The sequence below is a fragment of the Alligator sinensis genome, unplaced genomic scaffold (genome assembly GCF_000455745.1).
Source record: "Alligator sinensis unplaced genomic scaffold, ASM45574v1 scaffold334_1, whole genome shotgun sequence".
In the NCBI taxonomy this organism is placed as follows: Eukaryota; Metazoa; Chordata; order Crocodylia; family Alligatoridae; genus Alligator; species Alligator sinensis.
Genome location: NW_005842572.1, coordinates 88,448 through 116,360, shown reverse-complemented (window position 1 = coordinate 116,360; position 27,913 = coordinate 88,448). Strand labels below are relative to the sequence as shown.

General features: G+C 44.2%; 1 protein-coding gene across 10 annotated transcripts in view; it reads right to left on the bottom strand.

The window, feature by feature from the left end:
* Positions 1-27,913, bottom strand: part of GLCE (glucuronic acid epimerase) — a 98,096-nt gene that overhangs the window by 17,417 nt on the left and 52,766 nt on the right. For 2 of the 10 annotated variants that reach the window (XM_025214189.1, XM_025214187.1), the window contains exons 3-5: positions 13,023-13,091; positions 11,379-11,650; positions 10,312-10,569 (exon numbers count right to left, since the gene is read on the bottom strand). The exons of 3 other annotated variants lie outside the window; for them this stretch is intronic. The gene's annotated coding sequence lies outside the window, so the exon portion shown is untranslated. The remainder of the gene's footprint in view (positions 1-10,311; positions 10,570-11,378; positions 11,651-13,022; positions 13,092-27,913) is intronic. 5 more of the 10 variants (XM_025214188.1, XM_025214191.1, XM_025214190.1 and 2 more) reach the window with 5 other exon arrangements.

Here is a 27,913-nt window from a genome sequence, read left to right as displayed (position 1 = left end):
GGTGGGACAGCTGTTGCTCCATGTGCAAGCGGGAGCAAGCAAAATAGATGGGGAAAAGCAAGAATTGAGCAAAGGACACGGCAGACAACCTGATCTGTGGCACGGCACCTATCACCCAAAGTCATAAAACTGTATTGTGCTGCCTGAAATGCTACCGGGAGCGAGAAAGGGTAAAAACTCATGGGCTGGTGTAGCAAAGAACCCACAGCACAAGCCATCCACAACATAAAAAGCTGATCACAGTTGTAAAGAAATACCCATTACTAGCCAGATATCAGGACTGAAGGCCGCCATACACGTACAAAAAAATTAATCTTACGGTCAGATTAAAAATGCAATTGTAATCAAGTTATTACGATGGCCAGTGGATTCCTAAATTCATTTAGAAAAGAAGTGGATGAAATGCTAATTGGATTCTGTAACTCTTCATGTACTGCTGTATACGTATTTGGGGCAGCTATGAGAAATAACCTTAAAAACCAGCACTGTATCACCCCAGATGTTCTTCGAAGCACAGCTCAGGATGTTAAATTTCACATTTCAAGTAATGGTACGGTATGTGCACCGCTGGGGTCTATTCTCACCCAAGAAGCTGAAGTGACCTAAGGCGACTTTAATGAAATGCTGCAGAAGTAGCTGTAGTTTCTGCTGACAGACAAATATGCATGAGTTGTGCTCTACAAAAATTAACAAGAATCCTACTCGGGTTGCTTTTCCCCTACTCTTCTTTTAAATAGAAACAATGAATTACCTCTCCCTAGTTTTATGCTTCCACACTGTAAGCACCATCTGGCTATTTAAAACTGGACCTTAAAAGATAAGTGTCCTATTTTCTGAAAGCCTAGTTTACTACAAGCTTTTAGAGAATATAAATTTTTATATAATTGTATTTTTATGGTAATGCTAACATAAGAATAAATCTAATTTTCTGCATCAGCAGATAATTTTTAGTGATGATGCTTTCGGGATGACCTCAACAAATATGCTTTGCTTCTTTTATACAAAGAGATAATTCATTTTTAAATGGAGAATAACATTTCCTACATACTTTCCCCCTAGCTATAAAAAACATTTAAAATTTAGTTAAACCATCTGAATGGGGGTGGGGGGGAGAAGACGTATGTATATGTTTTTCCATGCCTATTACGCCAATGTTTTTAAACAGACTATTAAATGTTGCTTTATAGCATTGAATAGTTCCCAGGCATTCCACAATTATACACCGTATTTTTATTTTATTTTATTCAATTTGCTTCTAATTCCTTGGGTGCTGCATCTCCGCAGGCTCAATGCAGTTACTTGAAGTCATGCTCCAACTTCTACCTTCAGCTGATCGCTCGCTCAAAGTCACGCCTCAAGACCCCCGGGTTTGTGCTCAAGAGAAGGAAACCTTGTCTTTGTGGTCCAACTTTTAATATCTCCGTTGTCCTTCTGAAGATCTCGGTGAGACGCAAAACTGGTCTAACCAAGTTCGACAAGCTGCAGACAAACCATCGCAGGCAAGATCTGTGATAAGCCACCCATACAGAGTTGCTGCTAGTAATGTCAAGGGCCATCCTGATGCATGTCTTGGACTTGGGTTGCGTGGCTAGAGGCATCCCGTTATTCTGAACCATTGGTAAAGATGGGAGGGAGCAAATGGCAAGACTGACCCTACCCTAGTTATGACATGGGGAGGCAGCCAGATCCAAGTTCGACCTGAGCCCAAAGCAGAAGAGACTGACATTCACTGCCAAGAGTTATAAGTTAGTGGAGTGGTTCCAGGGAAGTGCAAGTGAAGGAGCATGAGCTGGTGTAGGCTGAGATTTAGATGCCTTCAAAGTTGTGTAGGAAAGGCTGCCATTACATTTAATTTGAGTTCAAAACACATTGCTTGTGAAACTAAGGTTTCACTTGTCTTGGTCAACTCTGAAAGGACCACTGCAGCAGACTCTGCTGTGCAACACAAAGTCTAGACATGACAAGCCATGATACAGAGCCTGAAGTCAACAGAAGTCCTAGCTTTGGTGGACTGTGCCTCAGGTTGTACCGAAAAAGGCATTTTGAGCGCACGCTAGGAACAGAGGAAAATGTGGACCTACAGTAGTAGAGACCAGGCATAAAATTTAAGGTGGTCTTGGCTGGCTACAGCTTGAGTATTACAAATATCTCTGTAAAGGCCTTCAAGTTGTGCTGCATCCACAAACACTATTTTAAAGTAACGTTTGGGTTTTAAGAACTACAAGCCCCTTCTCATAGATTTCATAGACATCGGGGCTGGAAGGGACCTCGCGAGATCATCGGGTCCAGCCTGTGGAGCTCATGTCTGAACCGTTTCCCCACCAACATATACTCTATGCTTTACCTTTGTTCTCCATTACCACAGGCTTTAACACGTGAACAAATATTTCCGAACTACTCAAACAACCCTAATCTAAAGCCACAATTCTTGCGTCTCACAGCAACCAACTGCGACGCCCAGGAATAAAATTTCAAATACAGAACAAGTGAACTATTGAAGAGTTTCTGCTCCTGCTATGTTCAGGCAATTGTCCTTAGTTAACAAGGAAAAGAACAGAGAAACATGCCTGTGCCAGTTCGAGGACAACTGGAGACTCTCTCAACCTTTAAGCCAATTTTGTATTATAGACAAACGCAGGTACCGGTCAACTGCAGAAGTCAGAAGAGAGAGCCTGTAATGGGAAGGAGTGTAAAGCAGACCTGGAAAGGGTTGCTTTAAATGGTATTTATGCCTTTGTTGCTTCATTATGCTATAAATGTGGCTTTGTTGTAGGATATTTTAACCTTTTAAGGAATGCAAGACTGAAAAGATTTTCTACTTGGATGGTATCCCATCTGTTTTCCCTGCTTTTACTGGAGGACGCAAAAAGGCCTCCGAGGATGGATGTTGCAGGTTTTTGCACCTTAACCCAGTGGTCCTCAACCATTTTAGACTCAAGGCACCCCTCATCAGAGTCCAGGCAAGCCTCAAGGGAGACCCTGGGCCTGCCCTTATCTGCTAATCCCCTCCCACTTCCTGCAGCACCCTTCAAAGGGGCTTGGGGCATCCCAGGATACCCCTGCACCCCGGTTGAGAGTCACTGCTCAACCAAACCCTCTGGTTCTCATCCATGAAGGTTTAGCATCACTTTATCCAAAGCCTTCATTAGGTATTAGAATGACAAGCTTTAACACCATGCAAATGTTTCTAAACATCATGGCAAATTAGTCTTTTCCTCTCTCCATTGCTCAGTTTTTAAAAAAATAATTACTAACTGCATCTACTGCGACCACTGACAGCCAACCAGTTGCCTTTCATTTGCTTCTGTATTCACCACTCAGCTGTCAAAATCATACAGACAACTGAGGAATGGGCTGGTTTTGTGTCATTTGCTTCTACAGCGTGTCAATAAATTGGATGCCTGACAATGATCCTTAGTTGCTATCACATCAGAAAGTGTTACCATTAAAGAAAGAGTAAAAAAAAAAAAATCAAAATTCAGAAGTTATCCCTGAACAGTTAGGGACAGTCCCTAAAACACTTTATCAACTTAGTCCCATAAAAAACTCAACATAGTGTGTTTTTATTACCGCAGAAATTATTTAACTAATTAAAATGCAAAGAAATTCCATATTTTATAGAAAGAACGAGTCAATTCCAAACATATGTTAAAAGGAAACAATTAGGACAACTTATTTTGCCAATGCAAATGAAGCGTTGAGGTTTCTAAAACACTGTTTTGAATACAGAGAATGAAAATAAAGTTAAAATAGGGGGGGGAAAAAAAAAGCAAAAAACCCCAACCCTTAAACTACTTTTGCGACTGCTGTTGTATTAATTATGTCTGCAAGCAAAGGGAAGTCTCAGTACTCCATGCTATGAATTATAAATGACTGTCACAGCTGTATACTTTGTGCTGAGAATGCCAGAATTAGTTCTTCAGTGTTTGTTGGCATAGCTGTACACCTCCTATATGAAAGGAAACAAATTAAAATATTTGCTGTCATGATTCTCACATGCCAAGTCCTTTATGGGGAAAAATATATATTCCTAATGCAGCCGCATCTCTTGAGTTGATACTCCCTAAAGGTAAGAATCACTCGGGGAGCCAGGCTGTTGTCACATAACAGAACAGAGGAGTTTCTTAGTCAATTGACTGTTACTCTTGAATGTCCATTTATAAAAAGACGGCACTGGGGAATTGCCTGTAAACTGGTTTCCAGCTGAGGACCATCACCAGCTCTCTGACGTCGGCTAATGAGCAAGCTTGGGTAGAGGAGCATGCTATGAACAGGAATCCTATAAAGACTTAGAGCAGTTTGTTTTGTAGATGCTCTTTTGCTCCAGCATCTTCTGCAGACCGTCCCTCTCCTTACCTGTGCACTTGCACAAATCGTAGAAATGCAGGGCTGGAAGGGACCTTGGAAGATCACCGAGTCCGAGCCCCCTGCTCTGGGCAGGAATACTGCGGAGATCAAATGTGCCCGTCCAGTCTTCTCTTGAAGACATCCAAGGTTGGGGACTGCACCCCCTCCTTGGGAAGTCGAATCCAGATTCGGGTCACCTGTATCGTAAAGGGTCACTAAACTTGACAACCCTGAGCTTTCCCAAGTCCCATTCTGCATCTCTCTACGGCTTACAGCAGCCGAGAGCTTCTGGCTCTAACACTTATTTGTAGACAATCCTTTTCAGAGCAGTTTATCCAACAGAGCTTGATCAAACTGACAGGTCAGCACCTTCCCCGAGCCACAGGTCACAAATAAGATCTGAACTGCGATCTGCTGCCCCCTCGCATAGACAGAGAGCACGGCAGTAGCAATGACTAACGCTGATGGAATAAAATCATCAACCTTACACAACCCAGCAGACAGCGCAGTCGACAGGAACAGGTCCACCCCGCAGAGGAACGACTATGTCGCTGGCAGTGGTCATCAGGTAACAGAGACCCCTACGAGGAAGTCTTCAGTTGAGGGCCCCCCCAAAAGGCATTTGATGTGCAGGGTGTGTGGGTAATTCTAGGAAACGCCTTTAAATGCAACCAAATGCATGGGGGCAGGGGGGACACTGGAGACAAGCATCCTGCATGAACTTTAGGAGCTTGGTAAGCTGTGCCAATTTAACGTTCAGCACTGTTGGATCCATGTTGAGAAAGAGGAGTTAATTGGGCTGACTGGAGTCTTTCCATACAGAGGGGTCACAGGAAATGGGCCACCCCAATAGTCCGAGTATGCAACAGGGCCCTTCCCGTGACTCGCGTTTAAGGCCCGGGGTAAAATCCTAGCCCTGCTGAAGTCAGCACTGAAACGCCCATTGTTTACAAGGGGGTCAGGGTTTGCCTCTGATCTCAGGAGAGGCGCCAGCAAAGCTGCAAGGGTCATGCTCCGTACCTCTACGTGGCACGACTTCCACACGATTGAGCGTCGGGATGCAGACTGGAAGGAAGAAGGGTGTTTCCCAGCAAGGGGCCCCGAGAACAGAGAGAAATAACGAGAGCCTGCACGTGCAAATGTTTCCCAGAGCTTCAGAGACACAAATCCCGTACCACCCGGGTGACGAGAGATCCTTTACAGCAGGGCTGTCTAACCGTGGCCCGTGGGCTCCTGTCCAGCCACCAGCCATTGCTCTTGCACTGACACTGGCAGGGTCCCCTTCTTTCCTCCAGCTTCTAGTTTCTGCCCCGATCCTGGGGAAAAGGGGGTGGGGTGACATAGTGGGAGGGGGCCAAATGCCATGCACGTGGCCGAGGTGAGCGCGCCGCGTGCTTGGAAAAGAAGGGAGCCACATTGCCCTGCTGCCCAGAAGTTGGATAGCCCTGCTTTACACAGCAGTCTTTCAGGGAAGGCCTTAGAGACAGGTTCCTGGGAAGAAATACGGGCACTCGCAGAAGAGCACGACCCACGTGAATCAATATTTCAGATTTATGATGGGCCCGGATGCGAGTAGCGAGAGGGAAAAAACAACACGGCTTCACCTGCTTACCGTAGCTTATAAATTTGAGAAAACCTGCTATGACCCCCAGGGGCAGGTACCGTCAGAGCGCTGGCAGCCGGAGCGCACCGACTAATCCTCTGGAAGAATGAGCAGCAGAGAGAGGGGAAAAAATAAAAATAAATCTGACTGTTTCTGAACAGGCTGACCCAATATTTCAGAGCGGAGGCTGCACGCTGGCTTCCCAGACAACTCTGCAAAGGCAATTTCAAGTCTAGTGAAACATTTAAACGAACGGCAGACGGGAGGGAAGGGAATCAGGAAAACTGTTAGAAGCCGAGGCTTCATCAGAATGAAGGATTTGGCCGAGAACTGCCCACCAACTTTCTGCTCCCCTTCCAACGGGGCACGCGCACCCCACGCTGTTAATGGGAGCATCTCTCCTCACCTCCCGGCAAAGAGTTTTAACACACCCTGTCGAGCTCTCGCCTTGCATTAAACCCATCAGCTCTGTCTCCCAGAATACAGACGGGTTCCTGCCGACGTGAGCCTTTGACAGAGGTTGTCTTTGTTCCAACGGCTGACAGGATGTAGTTGGGAAAAGGAGAAAATTAGGCTGCAGCTTCACCGCAGACTTCTTGCGGCATCACTGTGCTGTCAGGGCTCTGAACAAGGACACGATCCTGGCTGATACAACCGTGCTGGAGAAAGGGGCGTTGTATAGCTGTGTTGGTCTAAGGACTTCGGTAGACGACGTTCTTTGGGTAGATGCAGGTATCTTCTATGAGACCACGTAAATCATTGGGAAAGTTGTTCTTTGCAAGCTTGCGCCCGAAAGCTTGCGAAGAACAAATTTTCCCAATGATTTACTTGGTCTCATAAAAGAGATCCCATCCACCCAAAGAACCTTGTCTGCCAGTGCTGGAGGAAGGCCTTTGCACGGCCTGGGTGCTGGTATATCAGCAATGCTGCACACTCTCACGCTCTAGCTTTGGTTGGAGATTGCGTGGAATAAAGATTATCGGTAAAACTGCATAAATCGTGTGCACCTTGGGGCAGCTTTGGTTAGGTGCTCCTAGTGCCGACACTACCTTTAGAGGAAGAGGTTAGTGCCGAGGAGTTCTAGATACGGTTGCCTTGCCTTATTTAAATTTAGCCAACAGCTCAGCTGCACCCAAATCAGGCTACTCACATGAGTAAGGCCAGCAGGATGTGCACAAAGATTAGTCCATTATAAGCCTATGGGATAATCCAGTGCTCCACCTGCGATAAAGATCCAAGGCTCAGGTTATTCCTTTTCACTAACAGCAAAAATGCACACATGACAAGTTCTCCTCTAAAAAACGCCAGATAAGGAAGAAAAATGACAGAAAGGGCTTTTGTTATCGTTTCAGGTCTGGCCTACTTGTTGCCAAGATTTTTCCTCCAGGAGTTTTTCAGAAAATGATGCTCGGGGTGGAAGAGAACACGACGAGCACATAATCTGACCTGCGGGAAAAAAGCCAGTCCAATTTTCCCTAGAAGCCAAGTTAAAAAGCAGTGCCTTTAAGAAAGATAGCTCATCTTGCTTTAAAGAACCAATGGCAATGATGAGTCCACTGATTTTTAAATAGGGGTGCTGGGGCACACTGGGGTGCCATGAGATCTTTTAAAGGGTGCCACAGGATGTCTAAGGGGATAAGCAAGTAAGGGCAAATTCAGACTCCCCTAACCTGGCTGCTCCACAACCCCCACAGCAAGGAGGTGAGCACTACACAGCACTAGAAAATGAGGCTGGAAGGGACCTCAGGAGGTCACATCTCGTCCAACCCCCTGCTCCAAGCAGGACCAGCCCCAGCTACATCATCCCAGACAAGGCTTTGTCTAGCTGGGTCTTCAAAACCTCCAAGGATGGAGACCCCACCACCTCGCTGGGTAACCTGTCCCACTGCTTTATTACCCTCCTAGTGAAAATTATTTTCCCCAATACCCAACCTAAATAACAATAAGCTACAATAAATTAGGTTTTTGAAACAGGGCACTGCTCAATTCACAAGGGTCATGGAGGGACACCTTGAGTCTGATGAGCGATGGCTTAAGTCTAGCAAGGTTGAGACCCACTGGAGGAGTCCGTCTCCCCAAGTAAACCATCCAAACATTGAATCAACCGCATCGATAGGAAAGGCTGGATTTTCTCACTTCAACATCCAGCCACTGAATCACTATGCCTGGATCCATGAGACTGAAAAGCCCCTCACCATTACATCTCTCTTCCGTGTGGATGTAGCTATATGCTGTTAGGATCCCGTGTCCAGTTTCGGGGGCCCCATTTCAAGAGGCATGTGGAAATACTGGAGAGTTCAAAGAAGTCACACAAATGATTCGGTTCCCTTCAGTTTAATCAGAGGAGGCCGAGCTAATTGCAACCTCACCAGTGCTTTATGAAGAAACCAGAGCACTTATCCAGTCTACTTCACAGGCCCTTCTAAAACACACAAGGACCATATTTTGCTCGTTTAGCCACTGACAGCTCACCCAAATCCTCTCCCGAGTCACCGCTTCCCACTCTCCCCGCTATGAGCATACCCTCCAGTCTTTCCTCCTGCACATCTGAACTTGCATTTGGCTGCGTTAACAAAAAAAAAACCCCACACATTTTATAATTTTGTATTTTTAGATGCATCTCCCATCCTATCCAAAAGGCCTTTTTTTGTTGTTGCTGAGCTCTGCCCATTCAACCAGGTGAGTCCTATCAGTAGCCGTCACCTGTCCTCACTGACGACTCCGACCAGTTATTTGTCATCTGCAAACTTTCCTAAAGACGTTAGAGAAGGGATACAAATCTTGAGTCATGCTGGACCGACAACGAGTCCCATCGGGGCATCTAGAGTAACGTTCCTGCTCACTGGTGTCTCGGCATTAGCAACTACTTCGAGGTCTGTCACCGAGACCATTTCTAATCCATCTAATGTGTGCCCTGCTAATTCCATATAATGCGAGTTTGTTAATCAAGATGTCATGTAGTGCTAAGTCAAATGCCTTGGAGAAATCCAAGAGTGCTATATCAGCACAGCTGCTGTTATCAAGCAGACTTGTAATCTTGTCAAAAAAAAAAATGATAACAGGTTTGCTTGACAAGACCTACTTTCCACGAAGCCATGCTGACTGACAATTTTTAAGCTTCTAATTCTTCTTTGATCAGAGATCTGAATTAATCATTCCATTGCTCAGCTGGATGTCAACCTGGGCAAAACAGCCCATCATTCCCCGCACCATCTCTTTTACTGCTCTTAAATACTGGAATTACACTAGCAGCCCCTTCACCGTTGGTTTAGTCCTTCCCCGTTTTTCCAAGGTTTATTTAAAAATGAACATCCGTGGCTCAGAGCGCTCCTCAGCTAATTACCTGACTCTTGGATGCAAGGTAAACATTTGCAAATCAAACCGGCCTCGTTTTTAGCAGACACTGCCTCACGGCCTCTTTCTATGCCATGCACCAGATCACACGGGACGGATACATCAATTCTGAATGCAGAACCGATTTACTGATTGTTTCCACCTTTTAAAATCTGCCCAGCAGGTTTTATCTTCTCCAGCTAGCAACAACTTTACGCCCATCTTCAGACCTGCACTTTTGTTGTTTCTCATTAAATAATGACCTCTTTCTTGAATCCTTTTGGCCACCGAGATTTCATTGATTCCAGTTTACTTCGCTTATCAATTGCCTACATTTAACGAAGTTTAATTCACTGCCGTTACCTGTCCCTCTGCTTCCCTCCTTTACACATCAAACGTACCATTTTTCCCCCAACAGCTACGCTGCCACCTCCTGTTAAGTGGTACGGAGAGGCTGTTTGATGCCTTTTGAGAAGTTCTGGGAGAAAACAGATGTGGCTTCTCAGCAATAAAAGAAATTAATAAGATGTCCTCTATTGTCCTTCACTATATATTCACCGTAGAGTATTTTGTAAGCAGGGCAAGAACACTGAAATCAGTTTGCAGAAATGGTCCTGGAAACAAATAAACTGAAGAATAATACCTGCATGCTGATTTAGTAAAAAACCAGAAAGGCCCACACCATTCAGCTCCACAGAAAAGCTCTCCAAAGACGCTGTCAACCCTCCACTCCCCGCAAGAAATTCCAGTATCAGGGAAATTCAGCAAAAAGTCCTGAAATTTGCTGACCAAACACCTGAGTCTGCAATTCTGGACTCCTTCACCACACACAACCTGATTATTACCTCCTAGATTCAGTGTGCCTCGATATATGCTAAGAAGGGCAATTTCAGCCTCTTTCCCCCCACCCGACCCCAAAGCTGCTGTATTCACGAGTCTGAAGTGCTAATGTAATTCTGCCAACTTCACCTCCCGAGCTGTTCCCAGTCACATTTGCCATTAAGGATGCAGAGTTATAAACCTCTTACTTTATTGAACATGAAGACTTCCGACTCGGGAGAGATGCAGACCTGAGGGGGAAGGCTTCACGGATGGATACAAGACAGCGTTAGGACTTGCGCTGGTCTCCTTCGCAGGATGCTGCCTGGACGATTAAAGAGCACATTGAACTGGATGGGCCATCGCAGCATCCCACGTATTCCTTTTGCACGTTATGCTTCGAAGTGCAGAAACCATGACGATGGCGCTGCTCTCCTTCGCAGGCGGCAGCTGTAGTGAGCAGTCTGCTGTCCGGACAGGAAGGTATATAACATAAGAAACCCATTTGATTAAACAGATGATGAATCAAAGGATCCGCAACTTTTTTTTTCCTTTAATACTTAGCCAACATCCTTTTTGAGTTCTAGGGAGATGCTTGTGAAGATCTCATGCTCGATGAGCGGCCCTCTGAAAGTGCTGGTTTTACGAGCTATTGTAGCAGGTCTTTTTGTGGTTACTCCGCGGGGGGGGAAACCCCCCCGGGTATTTACACAGCTGACAACTTTATATAGCTACACGATCTCCAGGTTACCCTGTCGCAAGCATGTCCTAACATCTGGCACCAGCGTTCGCAACATCTGGAGCGAACTCAACGCCTGGAGTTCACACACGTTCCCGCAACCCCTAATGGCAATGGTGATGGCTTCTGCACTTTGAACTTTAACGTGCAAAAGGGATGTATGGGATGCTTCAATTGCCTCTGCTACCCAAGGTGATATTTAATTGTACGCTGCTGGCCCATCATTAGAGTGCAGAGTGGTTGGTTGAAGGTGTATAAAAGTGTGGGGTGTGGGGGGAGTTAGTTGGCAGTCTTGTTAGCTGGTTAGGAGACAACAGTGACCACTGACCCTGGGAAGGGGGGGCGGGCGCATGGGTACCCCAACTATAAATTACCCTAAGATTTCAACCACCGCCTTTCCTAGTTTTGCCCCAGAAAGTTCAGAGTTTGTGCAAACGGCTCTTAACCAAGCTCCCTGGGACCTCCACTTTGCAGAAACCCCCTTATTTAACCCCTACTACCCACTACCGTGTTTCAGAAACCAGAAGTTTATCTTACCATTACCAACAGCATTATAATGTTCCTGCCCTTTCTTCCAACACAAGAGTCCCACAAGTGAAACCTGTATCGTCTCCCGCCAGCGGGTTGCAGGTGTCAGGTGTTGTGCAGGCTGGCTTTCTAATGGAGGAGACATCAGTGATGCGAAGGCTGGATCGAAATCCATTTGCACGCGCACAAAAGTCCTCGAACAAGCGAGTCGCAACCATGCAGGCCAACTTCTTCCAGGACTCCCAGCCCTTACAACAGTGCTCTGTTCCCACGGCACAGAGCTGCATCAGGAATTAAAATTTTAGCTCGAGGGATTAAAGCGGGCGGCAAGCACTCCTGCTGCTCACCCGGTTTCTCAAGAGACTTGCAACCAAAATATAAATGTTTCTTCTGAGATTAAAAACGGCGACTGCACTTGGCAAACACCTGCCATAATAACACTTTGCACAGCTATGGTACACGTCACCCGATGTTCTCAAGATGCTTTGCAAATAGACCATTAACTTTCTCCCTGACGTGGGACGTATTACTTCTGTAGATATTCCAGTGCCAGCTGGATGATCTAGAGGTAATTTAATGTAATCTAGCCGATTCTTAAAGATCTTATAGGCTGTTGGTATAAGATTTAGGGGAAAATATAACTAGCTCCAACACCCCTCAGCTGCAATGGTAGTAACCATAGTATAGCCACGGCTACACCCCCTACCACCGGTTTTACCCTAAAAGTCACTTACCCTTGTTTAGCAGCATGCTAAGTTATTGGGTAAGCAGCTAAGAACTGTAAAACTATATTCAAATACAGCAAATGTTTCTTTCTTCAAACAGTTAAAAAAATATGTTTTCTCTTTAATAAAAAAAAAAAAAAAGAGAGAGCGAGCTTACACAAACTACCTCTCTCAAACAGGCTTAAATCAGTTGGTGACACAGTTTAAAAATAAATGTTTAAACAGTGAAAAAATAATAGATGCCCATAGAAATTTTAAACATCTCAGACTAGGTTAGTGCAACAGCTTTGTGCTTGCTATGTAGGAAGAAAGTATTTTCACTGAAGACGGGGGATTTCTGCCGAGTAGTGATAAGCTACCTATTTACTTTGAAGCTTCAATGTCAGGCTAAGCTATTTAGTAAAGAAAAAACCTGAATAGCAACTGCCCGTCTGAGATATGTTATATTTGATGGAAGAAGATAACACACACTCCAACCACAATTCGGTAGCCAAATAAAGCTGTAGCAGACAAGAACTTAAACATCTACTGATCAAAATAATGGAGGAAAAAAAAAAAAAAATCACAGGTAAATTATTTATGCACAAAAAGATTCAGAAGCAGATAATGTGTTCCAGCGCCTTTTCGTTTTTACGTATGACACACAGCGAGATATTATATATTCCAGACAGTCGCATTCGGTATTTAAACAGTTCAGTTTCTCTATCAATTGTGATCACTCTCCTCATTAGGAAAAGGATTTAATAAATGCCACCTTTCTTCCTGCAACTCACATAAGCCTTAAAATAGATATTTCAGCATTTATTAAATCTTGCTGACAGAAGTTCAGCAACTGTCACATGAATTCAATCAGCCCTTCAAAAGCAAATTAAAGATTTTTTTTTTTTAAACCCGATCCGTCTCCTTGGGTACATTTGCTCCATCCTACCTTGCAGCACATTTGTCCTCGCAACAGCAAATGGTTCAATCCAGAACTTCAGTTTTGAAAGAGCCAGGGCTAGAAAACACATGAAAAAAGATGGGCTCGAGTATTTTGAAGCAGTTATACACACTGGAAGAGGCACCGAAATGCCACAGTACTGAGTGGGATTTATTTGAATGTTAATCTCAAAAATTGGCTGGAGTACAATAGCTCATCTACACACTGTTAGCATTTTCAATACATTTCGACTAAATACAACCAGCATAGACATTTGGAAAGTACAACTGGGTTTTCCTTTGTGCTGAGAAATTATCATACTGTAAAAATACAAATGAATAGTCCTAACATAATTGAATCTAGATTACTACTCTCTACGTTGGCTGACTCCTTAAGATAGATTTACTATTTAATTACGGCTGTTAGCAATATTCCATCTGTGTATCATTTGAAAGGAAAGATCTAGATTGTAAAGTAAAATGACAAAGTGTCCAGTAATATACCCTACATTTCTCCAACGTGACGAAAGCCTAATATAATTCCCTCTGTTATCGAATTCCAGCTCCTGCTTATCTTTAGAACAGAAGTATTTACCATTACATTGCTGCACCAGGGTTGTTTTAACCTACTGTATACATTTTACATCCGTTTATTTGTAATCATTACTCTAATTAAAACCTAGTGGATTTTGTATCTAGTTTCGATGCCAGCCACTCAGTATTTGCATCGATTTACTAAGTCCCCCCCCGCATGGCACAGTTAGTACCACTTGCAAATTGACTTTGCTCCTGCCTACATACAGACACGGTGATGCACCTCAAGCTTTTTACCACCTGGGAAAAAAGCATCTTCACTCTATTCCCCAGAGACCCTCTCTCCCTCTCAAGAGCAAGCTATCTTGGGTTTCCAGAGAAAAATATGGCTTTGTGAACATAAATCCAGACAATTAAGGAAATCCATGCCAACTGCCTTCCCAACCCACAATATTTCTGAACTATGCAGACAGATTTTCACTAAAAAAACAAGAACACTGATGTACAGCATGTACGCATGTCTCCATCAAGATGATCAGAACCATTTTATAAATCATGAAATCAATCCTGCCTTGATACAGGGGAATGAATCAATCCCTACCCCCCCTTACTCCATTAATCTATTAGGCAGATCATTAAGGAAGAAAGGGAGTAGATGTTCTAGGTCTTACAAAAGACTGCCTTAGTGTTCATGTCTTCATAAATGCAACTAAAAACCAATCTGAATTCCTTGCACCACAAAGTAACTCTACATAAAGTCTTCAACTTCCATCCCAGACCCATGATAGAGGTGATCTCTTATTAAACTAACTACACTTCTGCAAAAAAAATTATTTAATTGCAAGCTTTTGGGCACAAACACCCTTCATCAGGCATCAGAGAAAAGTTCTCCTGGGTAGAAATGAAAGTTCATATTTCATAGGAGATCCAAAGGTGGTAAAAACTCCTGTTTGGAAAAGTTTTTCCTCTAAACTAATATGGCTACAACCTTGATACCTTAAACTCCCATCAGCATGTTAGAGACTCTAGCATGGTGGTTTTCCACTTGTGATCCACGAACCCCCGGGATCTGCCCACAATTACAATTCAAAGGGATCTGCACTTCTATTCAAAAATTTTTAGGGGTCTGCAAGAGAAAAAAGGTTGAAAGCCATTGCTCCAGCACAAAGCTTTTCCCTAAATAAACTCTTCTTTTACATGTGATAAATGACTATGTTACCGAGTCTCTCTTGCAATGGAAACCAACTCTGCGCTTCGAAAGTGTCCCGTGAGAAATGCGTGGCCCTGAGACGGTGCATCTTCGTTATGCGAGGAAGTGCCATTAGAGGGAACAGCACTGATTTTTAAACACGGGTCCCGAAACATCCCTCTCTCTCGCTTCTCATCGTCTTCACATGCTCTGCGAACTCCCATGTTCTCTACTTCGCACCGTCTTTAAAATCCATATTTCAAAGTTCAATACTGCCCTTGAAATGTTTTAGGTGAGAAACATGAGCTTATGTTTTTAAAACAGGCAGATGTTCACCCGAGCTACACAAAAACCAACCAGAATTGAGCGTGTACGTGTAGTTGTGCTAACAGGATTTGCACATTAAGGGTGCAAAGACGTACTTAACTTGAAAAATGAGGCCCTCTGTTACCAACAGCGCGAATATAAGGTGCCTTTGTCATTCTTCTAAATTAGAATTTAATATAATTTTTTGTTACAAGTCATTTCATTTTCTTCAGATTCTGTACTGCTTGTGTGTCATATTGGGAAAAACAGAGTTAGCGGAAATTGCTGCCGTAATTATGACCCCATTTAGTGTACAGTCTAATAAATCTACTTGCTCTCCAGATGGATTAGGCTATTAAACCCCTTGCTAATGGCACAAACAATAACTCCAAAATCTAGCAGCTGCTTACAAATGCATTACAATGCTTCTTTTGAGCTACCAAGTATTATATTGTTACTAGGCAGATTAATGAAGCAAAAGATGAAATGGTTTCATCAGTCTCCCTTATATTTAGGCTTGGAAACGGCAATGTCTCAAGACAGCAGCGAGAGCTTGGTAACTGGCCTCTCAGGAAAGCACCTTCCACAACATGCTCGGCACTATTTCAGGAGTCAGGGTCCTTTCTTAGACAGGTACGACTGCAAACAGATCCACGTGCTTGCTTTTAAAATTTCCTGATGTTGGCAAACGTGTCATGGAGCGACTGCATTACCCCGACAGTGACGGGCCAAGCGACGGGCCACCGGTTAGACTCTACCGCAGACTCCAAGCCGAGACCCAGCTTTTCCGATGGCTTTTCCACAGGTGCCACGCTGAGTCAAGAAATAAAATCACTAATTTGGTGGCCAGAGGGTGCCCCCCATGTCTTCACCCCGTGTGTCTTTCCCCCTGAGGCACTTAGGTACCACGACCCAAGAGCCTCCTTGACGTCGGTGCTTGGCTCCTAGCTTTGCACATCCAACATAAGCTCTTCGATTTTTAGAGCTGAAGTTATTTCACCCTCTAAACCCCCTGTAAAAGCCAGGAGGAACCCTTTCTTTGCAGCATCTTCCTGGTGGACTACTTAGCTTCATAAGTGGCTTTCTTAAACTACAGACGCTTCCTTAGCCTGATACGTGAAAGCTTGCAAAGATTTTTTCTAACTATTTGAGTTGGCCTAATAAAAGATATCGGATTTACCCAAAGAGCCTTGTCTGCCTATGCCCTTGGACCAACACAGCCACAACCTGCACTCCCGTTACAGAGGTGAGGAAACATCAACTTGGTGGTAGTTGAGTTAGTCACCAACTACTACGGGATAACAACCAAGAGCACTGAAGTTTCAGAAGTCTCCTAGTAATTAGCCTTGACATTGAACTAGCCATTAGACACTTGAGCTATCTAGCTACGTCCCAGCCAAGTCCTTCCAAACAAGTTTTATTCCGAGGTGCAGATCACCTACCGCAAATTATCTGAAACGTGTTAAATCACAGTTATGAACGACTGCATATATTCACTCACTTTCAGTGGCGTGAGAATGGTTTGCAGCTCTTGCCCCATGAGCTGTGTCCCCTTTTGAATTTGCGTGTCTCGGCGAGGGCTTCTAGCATTGTGCCACTGCTCTACCTTCTGCAGAGGTCTCACATTTAATCAGGCAAGCTGACAACCATTACGTACTACTGTGTCAGGACCTATTTGGGGACTTCCTACTAAAAGGGAGACATTTTATAGCAGAGATGGAGGCCAGAGACATCATAAATCATCACAAACCCCCACCTCCCACCCTGCTCTTCCACCGATTCTGTTATGCATTATTAGGGTGCGAGTACTAGCAGCTGCTAGGGTCAACAACTTCAGCAGAGAGCCCATTCTAACCCTATTTTCAGTTCCCAAAAGCAGTATCTGCCCAAAGACAATTTAAAATGTTGTGTTATAAAAGCCCCAATTGACAATTACTCCATCATTATAAATTTCACACAAGACCATACACGTGTTCTTGCGGCTGTGCAATAAACTACAACGGTTCGCTATTACACCGGAGTACAATGGAGTCGTGTAGTCTGGGCACTGGTATAACAATGCGTATGTAAAAGAGGCAGTCTAGACCAGTGCATTCAAGTTCATCTCTGCAATCTATTTGTTGGAATGGAAACTCTATACTCAGCTACTAGGAGCCAAAAATATCACACAAATGTGGCTTCCCCACATCAAGTCCTGCGACCAGCTCATAAGCAACAAGCGTCAGATCTATTCGATGCAAGAACTATGTTTAAAACGTATGGGGGGTAATTTAATTTTTGATCACACGGCTGGAGAAGGGGGAAAAAGGGGTAATTACTATGGCTGATTTATTAGCCATAAAGGACAAAGCACATGTAGCTTGGAAACCTATTTTCTAATATTCCTGATACTGCAGACTTGACCTGTTCTGTGGGGTAAAGCTACACCGGTGTTTCAGAAGCATCAAAAGTCTGGCCCAGAGGAGGACATCTACTCCCCCACCTCTCTGCACACGGTCTAGAGAAAAGGAGGAGTCACCGTATCAGCAGGACTAAGACTGCTAAACCCACAGACCTAATGTTGATCGACAGACAGATCATCCAAAGTAGAAGAGTCTAACAATCTGTGCCCAAGACTTTTTTGGATGAGGGGGGGAAAGGAGGGGTTAGTTTTTTGGTGTCAAGTGGCTTATGGCAAGTCAGGATGATAACATAGGGGAAGCCCTGAAACCTACTCTGAATCATTTGAAATCAACAGCCTTGCTTCAAAGTGCCACCCATGCAGTTCAAGCCTGGACCGTCGGATTTTTAGCCCGAGTTCTCCTTTAAGACACTGAATCATGAGGCAGGCACAAAGCTGTGTTCACCCGTGTGCAAGAAAGCAGAACAGAAAACAAATAAAACCTGTAGCCATTTTCTGGAGCATGCTAAATTTCTTGGCTCACTCATTAAGGTTGTTGCAATTCAAGCAGAGGACTGCATCTACGTTACAAGGGTGAACACAGGGATCGAGCCTGCAATGCTGCTTTGAGAACACCGAAAAGCCTCGTTTATTTTAGTAGAAACTATGAAAAAGCTCGACCTGGTGAGAGATGGAAAGGTCCAAATGCTACACTTGCAAAGGACACCCCAACTTGGTTCCTCTCTCCTTTGGTCAGTGATTCTCAACCAGGGTGCTGCAAGATCCTTTTAAGGGAGTAACACAATACTAGCATTGTTTGCACACCTAACACAACGCACAAAATAAACCCAGAGATTTCAAATAGGAATCCCTAGAGACAAAGAGCATCCTGCCCTGGTGTGGGCTTGCCGAGTTCCTTGCGACAGGAGAATCGTTCTATTATTTTTCCGTAATCAAAATGACGGACAGCTAAGAGCTGGCATTTTCTGCGGGGTCCCTTGAGCCTAACGAGGTTGAGAATCACTGCCCTAGGTCATCAACCATTTCAGTTAAAATTACAGCTGGCTTCTGCTGCAGATTTGGTAAGGGGCACAGAGACCCCTGGACGCTCGTGATCCCTTACCTGCACCAGCAGCACCAGAGATGCTTGAACACTGGGATCCCACAGCCAGAACTATGAAAGCCTTACAGCTATGAAGATCATGATCCCAGAGGTGCTTCACTGCCTGGTTTCTGGGTCTGGTCCGTACAGAGCAAGTATGGCTGGGTAAAGCAAGCTTCTCGGCAGCGGTGAAGAGCAGCCTCATAGGTTCAACAACATCCAAGTCTTTACTTATATCCTTCTATGATGTCTTCCAGCTGCCAGACCGCCACCACTTTGTAGGATGGCAAATATTCAATTTGCTGAAAATTCATATTCTCTTCCCATCACTTGATACCCTCCTTGAATATTGCTTCAGCACAGCCCATCGGCAGCTCAACGCCAGCGTTACCTAGTTTTTCCATCGAAACCGAGGGCAAAGTTCCCCCTCCCCTTCACATGAATCCCAGAGTGGCAACACTTCATTACGCTTTCTCTCTCCTTTTTTGCTTTCCTAATGAGTTGGGAAATTACAGTTGTAAGTTCAAAGCAACCAAGACATGCAAGATCCCTTCTTCCTGAACGAAAGAATTTATATTTCACTCACAGCATGTGCTTTGAAACCTTTGCTTGGACAGCCAGGGAAAGCTTTTACTTCTGTACTTATTTTCCACCCCCCTGAATTGCACTATAGCTGGACTCACCTTGGTATAAAAGGAGCCTGTCGTCCTCAGAGAGCCTGCTTTTGTAGTCTATCACGGTACTTTGAAGAGTTTGCACTCAATCCTGATACTAAAAAGATCTCTCCTTCCCACAAGTGCAGCGGATATATTCAAGTTGCATGTATAACGAGAAAGCAGATCTGCAATTCTCTATTGGGGCAGAACGGAGTTGCAGTGTAGACAAGAAACAGGCATCTTTAATGCCTAGAGGAGTTCAATATGTAGCGCATCCAAGCAAGAGCTTCAGGACATCTGGTAAGTATTTGGCAACTGCATACTTGTATGCAGACTTCAAATAAAAATAGGAAGTATGCTTGTAATTTAAGTAGTGTCATCGTTTTAAAAAAAGGAGTGGGCGTTTTATACGGGATTACAGTATAAAAACGAAACATGAGCATTCCTGTGAAGCAGACATAACTTCATGAACGGGCTCCAATATCTGAATGCTGCCCCTCTTCCTCCTTTGAGGGTAATTCCCCTCAATTTTAGCTTCTCTCTTTCTGGACTTTTAATTTACCTTGCTATTTCGAGTTGCAAACCCAGGCTATACTGATGCCACAAAAGCAGTGTTACAAATCTAGGTTCAGGATAATAAACCGATATTTGTGGGTGTTCTTTATTCATGGCCTCAGGCTTCTCATTTTCCCAGAAAGATGCTCAAGCGCACATCCACCTGAATGCCAAGAGACCTGGGGATGAGTATAGAGTATATGATGTACAAGTGGGAATGCAGCATCGTACATGCCTTTGTAAAATTTCCATTGAAATCTGTCTTTTGGGGTCTCCAATTACTTCCACCCAGATCCCATGTAATGTGAAAAAAGAAAAGAAAAAGAAATAAGAGTATCCTTCCCATATTTTGACACTGCAAAAAAGCAAAGGTTAAAAAAATGAACCTGCCTATTGAATTTTTTTTCCCTTAAGTCAATTTAAAACACCTAAAATAACTGGCTGACTATGCCTTATTTTTAATGGTTAGCAAATTCGGGAGTTCTGTACAGATGGTATTGCATGAAAAAGCTACTGCTGGCAGTTATTCAACAACAGAATTATTACATTTTTCAGTAAAATTTTGCTGCTTCTCCAATTAAGCCTCTTCAAAAGAGAATGGACTGCAGAGCAGAGAGAAAAGGGAAGTTAAAATAAGTTAATAAAAAGAAAAATCCCAACCATAATTTCCACGGAGAATTTTACACCTCTGATAGCTGCCACATGCACGGGGATGCGTTTTTTCCATAGCGCGCTCATAATTATGAGATAAACAACTGCAACTATTCCCTCTCCTCTCAGAGTACATAATGTAAAAATACTGGCAACGACTGAACCTTATCATTGGTGAATGTGAATGAAGCATGAACTTATGATTTCCCTGATGTATAATTTTCAATGCAAACAGTAAGGTTACAAAAATCAAATTAACTGGAACGCAGCAGGACCTGTCATTTACTGCCGTCCCTCCTTGCACCTCTGACTCCACGGTGGGCTGAGCAAAGTGTCATTTTCGTCGTTTTTTTAAATTTAAACTAAAAATAACAACAAAAAACAAAACAAAACAACACAACACATGTAGCTGCACCACCAGCACATACCAACATATATTTTCCTGAACAGGCAGCTCAAACTGAAAAGCACGTGCGTGTCAGTCAAGGTAGTGCCTTTACAAAACCTTGCTTTCTAATGCCTACACTGGTACATGCAAGTGTGCATGCCAGTGGATAGTGTTCATGGGCCAGATAAATAGATACCAAGAGCAAGAACTAGAATGACAGGCATTTAACAAAGGGATCTCCTGCCTCGACCCGTCTATTTTGGGAAAGACATGCCGCATTTCCTTCTCTTAATCCTTCCAATCAAACTCTGTCTGGCACTCCGCACTCTAAATAACGAGCTGTCCCAGCAGGGTATATGTTTAGACTCTGGCATTAAGGGCCTTGGCAAATGTGTTTGAAAAACATACTGTTTCTTCCCATTTTTTTTTTTTAATAGCTAGCAAGCCACAGATTACTGGGATGTACTGAGCACTGGGCAGGAGACAGACAAAGGTAACGCACAAATCCTCTTTTTATTGCAATTGCACCACAAAGGCAGCTTTATCTCTCAATTAAACACAACAGAAAGTCTTTATAAATCAGGTCTTAGAACATAGCCACCCCCTGCCTCCCCCCCACGAGTGCACACGTAGAATAAGGCCTAAAGGACTTGTATCCTCTTAAGGTCACTACCTCAACTCTTCAGGAAAGTTGGTGAAAAGCCAGGAGGCGGGAGAAAATGATAGGCTGCAAGCTGGATGATAGCAGTGTTTTGGACGCACTTTGGATGGCTTCTCCTCAATGAACCAGTTACGCAGGAGGCGGCACGTTACTCAATGCCCGGTGGATAGAAAACAGACCCAGGACTTCTAAGCAAGGCTTAAAGAAAGGTCAGCGGGACTTCACCCCCTGTTTTACGAGAAGAGGTGTAGCATAGACGCAACAACTCGTGATGCACGTGCTTTCAACTCACCAAGTCTTAAGAGCTTTGCTGTGAACTCTTGATTTCAGGAAAAATCAGACCAACTGCAGATGCTTCCTCAGCCTGACGAAGGGTGCTTGTACCCAAAAGCTTGCACAGAGGAATTTTTCCAACTATTTGAGTTGGTCTAATGAAAGATATCTGATTTACTCAAAGAACCTCGTCTGCTGGTTTCAGGAAAGACATTTTGGCACGGTGCAAAAAGTAATACGGCGCAACGACGTGGTCAAAACAGCATCCTGGTTGCTGCTTAATGCTATGCTGAAGGATCTGCAATATGATAGCACTAGAAAATAGGTATAATCTCCTGGGTATCCAGTCCTGCCCACCCGACACGGACACAATATCACTGACATTCACGGAGACACTGCAGGTCCCACGCAAGCACGGCCTTCGGGAGGGAGTTGCCGGCTAACGTTTTGTCTTTCAGAGGCTAATTATTAACACGGCCCCCTCCTAGCCGGGGTCTGTACAGAACACAATCGCCGCCTTGAAGGGCTTAATAACCAAGGACAGATGTTACCAAATACTCCCTCAGACAAAATGTTATTTATCTTACATCCTTTGAATTTTACTGTCTAGTTTTTCTGCTTGGTCAACTGCTTGGAGACTGGTTCATTAAGTGGTTTGTCTGCCAGAAGCTTAAACAAGTGGCAGGAGAGGCTAGACATTCAAGCATGCCCTGTGGCAGGTCTAAAACTCTACTTTATTGCAAGGAAGGGAGAGAGAAAAAGGAAGAAAAAAGGGGGGAAGAAAGAAAAAAGGGGGGGAAGAAAAAGCAAGGGGGGGAAAAGAAAAGAAAAAAGGGGAAAAAAGAAAGAAAAGGGGAAAAAAGAAAGAGGGAGGGAGGGAGGGAGGAAGGGGGGGAGGCAGGCTTCTCATCCCTATAGAAATCTTTAGGAAGTTGCTCTCAGTACTCACATCCTTGTATCCACGTCGTTCTCTCATCTCGCACCGTTTAATAAGTAAGACAATCTCTCTCAATATGGCAACAAAGCGCAAACAATAGGTTAAACTGATGTGCTTCATAACCATCAAGAATCTGAAGAAAGCAAGGACTTAAAAGTAAGCTGCTCAACAGAAGCAGCCGGGAAGGCCTGCCTGAGACCTGAAATGATTACGAAGAGTGCCTGCGACTAGAAAGACCTGGCTAAGCCTCGTTAAAAGATCATTGCTAGGTGGGGTCCAATATGGAGCTCTACGGCCTGTCAGTAGCCGAAATGATCCGAGGTAGGAGTCTACCAGAGAGCTGGAGATTTTAGCAGCCGGCAGTGCTTCACAGCTGAATTATTTGCATCCTTTATAGAGGGTAAGTGCCCTAGAGGGATCTGACACAGCTGTAATGTCTGATGAGAAAGTCTTGCTACCGCCGCTGGTTATTTAGGACCGGCAGTGCAGGAAAATGCCGTCCTCTAGGCTGCGTTTACCCTCCATTAAATCCCATCCAGCAGACGGGAGCTGGGATGCTCCCATCCGAGAGCCGCCCAGTTCAAAGCGTAAACACTGTGCAGACCGTTACAACCAGAAAGGTAGAAGGGCAGATTGGAAAGTTAATTCCTAAAGCAATTAAGTGCCATTAAATCCTTAATGCAACTGTTTTCCTCCAGCTTACAAAGACCTTATCATATCGCAGCCGGCTCCAGATTGTGAAACTTTACAGGGGCAAATGTTAATGACTCCACTATCTCATAAATGTTGGTGCCGTGCAGAGACCGTACTAAATCAAATGCAACTGCAAAGGAGTCGCTTCCCAAGACAATGCAAATCTCCCCGTGCTCGGCTGGCAGGGTCACTCTGCCCCCCAAAAGGTACTGCACCCTGATCTTCAATAGACAAGATCACTGCACAAAGAGCTTTCATCTGAATATATCGGGGCAAAAACAGTCTCTCCTGCAGAACCGGGCCCCATATACAAGACGACTCACCTTCCGTTCACCAGACCCCGCTCGGTTTTTAGCATCTCATGTCTCCTGCCGTCTTTTTTTTTTTCCTGGTGGCATCTGACCCAGCTTCTTCCCATCAGTTTGTATCCCCTACCTTGGCTTCAATAACCCATTAATAGGGGCTGCAGGGTCCCGTTTCTCTCGAGTGTACCCAGCTGGCGTGATGGCTGCCGAGGTGCTCGAGCCGGCTGGAGCAGCAGCACGCTCAGAAACAGAAGCCGTATTAAACAATTACTAAGTGGAAGCAAAGCCACGAGATAGCGTTGCACAGCCTTTGCAGCCTGCTGGCTCTGGGCGTTCACAGCCACTTGCTGGAAGCAAGAATAAAATAGGTTTGTATAAACCGAAAGGTAAAGGTACTCATTCTCATACTGCAAAGTGAGCGTGGGTTGCAAACCATCTGGGCTCCACTGCACGTATCAACCGAGACGAAGGATAAATAGGCAGCAGTAGGAAGGAGAAGTCAATAATTTCAAACGAGTCGTTTTCAGAGAGAGAGAGAGAGAGAGGGCAAAGTAGGCACCCAATTAGGCACGTTGCATGGTTATTCCCACATAAAAGAATGAGCTGAAGTTATTAACAAAAAGGGGCAAAGCATGAAGGTAAAACACGATTCCATCATAAAAAGACTTTACTTACCTAAGCCAGTGATTAGTAATCAGAAATATTTTTTTAAACCCAAAAAAGAAAACAGGCTGCTACAAGGACAGTTGTTACCTGACATAACACTCCCTCCTTCTGACGCTCCTAATTTTCTTCCTATTCAGTAGTTTGTATGACTAAAGGCGTCAAATAATTAGGGAAAGCTGGCAGATCTGGATCTCTTGCACATAAGAAGAGGAGCACAAGGGTTTACACTCAGTATTTTACCCAGGTGAAAGGCTTGCAATATCCAGGAGCCCCCTCTAAGACCTATGGCTCAGCTTCCCAAAGTAGATAAAATTTTTACATTACAACGCAAAACATTTTGGAATTTAGTATAAAGAAATATACGGTGCTCTAAGAGGACCCTTTCGATAGAGTTTCTTCAATATATATCCCACAGGGAAGCAAGCTCTGATCCAGCTCTTTTGTTGCCCTTCAGGGAATAAATAGCCTGCTTTTCTGTATAGCATCGATCTTGTAAAAAAAGGCCAGCTAGAGATCTGGTTAATGTTATCACTGAACAAACAAGAAAGGAACGGCAGCAGCCGCCACGTCCTGCACAGTGGCAACACAAAGAACTGGCAGGGGAACTCTCTCTGTGCTGCCTGACTTTTGTCCAGGTTTGCAAAGCTGTTTTCCATTTCTTCCACAGGCTTTTTGCTTGATTGGATTAAACTTTGGCCCCAATCTTCTAGTCCCTTAGGCAGAGCTCCCCAGAGAGGGCCAGCAATATTCTTGCCAGGGGAACTACAGGACTGGATGTTGAGATTGCATTCTGGCGGCATTTGGTTTACTAGCTTCCTTCAGTCTCCCTATGAACAGACTGCATACACGCACCGCCACCGCGGCCCGGTGTGCATCACTCCTAAATTGCTGTGGCATGAGTACGTCAACCAAGTCATCGCTATACTATTTTGGTGCACAGCGGCTGCTGTCAAAGTCTCTTGACTTTCTCCTCTCCCCGGGTGCTTCCAAGAGACAAGATTAGCTGAACTCACAGATCAGTTTGTCAGACACTAGCACCGAAAGCCCTTTTATGTTTGGGTTCATCAAAATCCGCGCTCCTACAGTACTTAACACCTGGTGCTCAGACAACTCATCTCCACTTTGCTATGAAAGCTTCCACAGCTTAAACATAGTATGCAGCATTCCTCGAAAGGAGGAACTAAAGAACGGAAAACCAGAAAAAAAAAAACTGGAAAACCAATGACTGGGTCTCTCGTGGCACCCTCCCAAGCAGGTGAAAGACTGTCGGTCCAGGACTGCAGAACACAGCTGAAGTCACCAAGGGATACAAGAACGTTCTTTGTTCAGCAATTAGGGAAGTCATTAATTTAAAGCAGCGGTTCTCAAACTTTTTAAACGCATAGCACCCCACTTCAAGAGACTAAAGACGCCCCTCAGAAAATGCCAGCTCTTAGTTTTCACTCACTTTTGGGCTACAGGAAAGCTAAGAGAGCAAGTCTTCGGTTGCAAAGAACTCAAAAAGCCCATAACAGGCCGGAATACTTTTAACACTATGAATTCCTATTTCATAGTTTGTAGGGTCGGAAGGGACCTTGACAGATCATCAAGTCCGACCCCCTGCCATGGCAGACGGCAGATTTGAAATCTCTGGATTCATCTTGACAGCTGTTTTTGCAGTGCTAACATTGCATGGCACGCCATGGCACCCCTGAAAGGATCTCAAGGCGACCCAGGGCGCTGCGGCACCGTGGTCGGAAAAAAATTTAAAAAAAAATAAAATCACTGTTTTAGGGTCTATTGGCACTAAAGTTATTATTTATTTAGGAGAGCATGTATTCACCTGTCACCAAGAAACTGCAATATGCTGACAGCTTGAATCCGTTAATACTTTGTCCCAGTCTTACATTAGGTCTTCCCCAAAAATGTGTTTCCCCATCACTGCTCCATGGCCCTCCAAGTACCTGAATACAGAAGGTGCCTTGTTTTTGTGGCTCCAGGGGTTTCCCAGTAAGAGTGCAAACAGGTATCCTCTTCCTGGTCTCGGCTTTGTCAAACAGCTCCGAAGCAAGCGACAGCCCCGATCCTTTCAGGAAATGCTGATGCTTCCAAAAACTGCACTTTCTCCTTATTACACAGTCAAAATTGTGAGGAAGACCATTTTGTTCCCTTCTGCTTTTACCAAGTAAGTTAAACTTTACTGAGTTACAAAGAAAGTTAGCTTGAGGCCAGGGGCCAGCAACCCATGGCCCGTGGGAAAAATTGAGTCCAACAAGCCATTTTATCCTGACGGCAGGAGCTGCCTTCAGACGGAGCCGAATTAATTCAGCTTCCTGTTGCTACAAGGCTGCCGAGCCTTGCTTTAGGGAGGTTCGAATGTAAAACATTGTTTTAAAACTTAACATCCAACTGTGATAAGAAAATTGCTTTCTGTTAAAAAACAAAAAACAAAAAAACTTCTCCTGAACTACAGGCACAAAAAAGTTCCCTCTTTGCTGGAGAAACAGGAAGCTGCCATAGCTGCTGAAAACGCAAGACTAAATAAAGCCTGTGGCTCACACCTCTATGCGCGTGATAACTGTCACAATGTTTAAGCGGGAAATTTAGCACGTTTGATTCTACGTGCGTGAACTCGGTCTTTTTCTAATAATAAAGCTGATTTGCAGTCGACTGGATAGTCATTCCCTCCAAAAAGAGGACTCTTATGGAAGCACGGGCCAACCTTTTTGGCCACAAAACAGCCCTGCACCCTTCCCAAGTGCCACGCCAATCCCCTTCCCGTGCCCGATCTTCTGCTCTGCTTGCTGCTCCCAGCCCTATTTGTGCTGCCTGTCTCCTGCCCAGTCTGCTGCATGCTACTTCTAGCACCTGTGCTGGAGGCTGCCCACCCCTGTCTTTTGGTAAAACTTTTGTGGCCTGAAGGTATTATTACAATACGAAACCGAGGTTCAGGATATTCTCTGCACCCTGCCGTATTTTCTGCTATGACACCAAACCAGCTTTACCTAGTTAAACAGAAATAATTACTGAAGATGACTAACCAAACTGGTCTGACAATAAAAACAGAATTTGGAATTTAAAAAAAGAAGGGGGAGGGGGGAAGACTGAATGTATTTACAGCTGTATCATTACTATTCTCTATTACACAATTTGCATCCTAAGAAGCATCATGTTATCGATCGTCTCCGGAGAGAAACTAAATCAAAATTTATTATTTTTTAGTCTTAAGTGCTTTGATTTGAATTTATTAGGAAACCTGTTGCTATGACATCAAGAAAGAGCACATTTGGCATTAACTATTCCTAAAGCACTTTAATAGATACAAACTGCATTATTTTTATTGATTTTACATTAGGATAAAGATCTGCTTTTGCAGTAATTGTGTAGATTTCAGGATTAATTAAAAGCAAACCCAGCTTTAACCTGGCAACAGAATTCTTATTGTTCATGTCTGCGGGTATCATTTTAATAAGAATCTGTTCACTGACATCACTGCACTGTCGATACCGGCTGCTGTCGTGTATAACCCAGAGCATCCAAAAATTGCAGGATGTCTAGACTAGCGAGAGAAATCCGCGATCCGTTGGGAGGTACGCCGCAGAACATTAAAATACTACGTTCTTCGG